Below are 1,533 nucleotides of genomic sequence, written 5' to 3' on the forward strand. Positions count from 1 at the left end.
TGCTAGCAACAACTAGCAACATCAAGCTGTCCTAACAACCTAACAACAATACATTAGATTATATAAATATATGTATTACAGTAAAATTTGAATCTGAACTACTTTGAGCTTGGGGATATTAAAGGAGAATAGGATTCGGATTTTTGACTGCTACTTGGTATCAGAATATTTTGACACCCTGATATGTACATTTTGGGGGGCCATCTCTCCATCCATTAATTGACCGATTTAGTCTTCGTTGATCCGAAAAATATTTAACATTATGTAGCTTTGAATTTGAATTTTTCAAGCTTGTATCCTGTCATGTAACTGCTTTAGCACAGAAATATTGAATAACTGAAAAAGCATGCATTTGTAATCTAAGAAGGAAAAAGGCTGACAGGACTTGAGCAGTGAATAGAGCACAGCAGCTTCTGGATGTTAAAGCAAAAGGGAGGGAGGGAGAATAATCTCACTGAGATTTTGTGTGATGCCTTGTTCTCTTCTTTTGTTGAGGATGCATGATGCATGCAGGTAAAAATTTTGTTGCCCGAATCTCTTTACAGTCCTAGCTTCAGCCTTAAACCAAGCTCTCTTCTTTTGACCAGGACTCTCTATGACCAGCTTCCTATTTTTGATCAAACATCAAACTATCAGATTTTGGTAGGTATGAAATGTAACGAGAATAGTAAGTTAATGTGTTATGAGCAGGAAACAGGACTGAAACAGTACAACATGAGGATAAATCAACATCAAGTTAAAAAAATGACCATGAAGATGAAATGTGCAAGTGACATGCGAGAGGCAAACACTGTTGCAGATGCACTATCTAAACTGGGTCATGTTCTTCCTCAAATCCATTTGTTCTTTGTAATTAATGATACAAATTTGATATTGTTGTTTCTAGTTTTCTTGATGTAATCTGTTTTTGAGAGACTTTATGTACTTGGGTATGCAAGAGGAAGTTTGTAAATTAACGCTTTTAGCACTCAAGGGGAAATGGAAAAATAGACTTTTATGTTGATGTGAATGCGATCAACTTTTTTGTGGATGTTCAGATTTAGTGTAGGCTTGTATTTGATAGAGAATGTATTATTTTTGGCGATGCAAATTAGTGTCGATAAGCGTCAGTAAAAGTAACACTTTTGTCGACGCTATATTTCGTCGCTAAATGTAACACTTTTGCCGACGAGATATTTTGTCACCAAAAGTAATATCTTTTAGCGACGCAATCTTGCGTCGGCAAAAATACACTTTTAGCGACGCGGAATGTAGCGTCGCTAAAAATCTAATATTTGACGACACATGATTTGCGTTGGCAAAAGTATACTTTTAGCGACGCAGAATAGAGCGTCGCTAAAAGCTACACTTTTGCCGACGCAAATCATGCGTCGCCAAAGATTAGATTTTTAGCGACGCTCATTTCCGCGTCGCTAAAAGTGTATTTTTGCCGACGCATTACCCTTTGCCGACGTTATGTACGTCGCCAAAAGTGCAAGATTTCCCGACGTCTTTTCACATATGGAAAAAATCAGCATGTTTTTACCGACGCAA

General features: G+C 37.2%; 1 long non-coding RNA gene across 1 annotated transcript; it reads left to right on the forward strand.

The window, feature by feature from the left end:
- Positions 1–6: 6 nt before the first annotated feature.
- Positions 7–1,003, forward strand: LOC109828658. Its single transcript, XR_002243783.1, has 2 exons — positions 7–513; positions 588–1,003. It is a non-coding gene; the product is annotated as an uncharacterized LOC109828658 (long non-coding RNA).
- Positions 1,004–1,533: the final 530 nt, after the last annotated feature.

This window comes from Asparagus officinalis, unplaced genomic scaffold, assembly GCF_001876935.1.
Source record: "Asparagus officinalis unplaced genomic scaffold, Aspof.V1 AsparagusV1_Un3263, whole genome shotgun sequence".
Lineage (NCBI taxonomy): Eukaryota > Viridiplantae > Streptophyta > Magnoliopsida > Asparagales > Asparagaceae > Asparagus > Asparagus officinalis.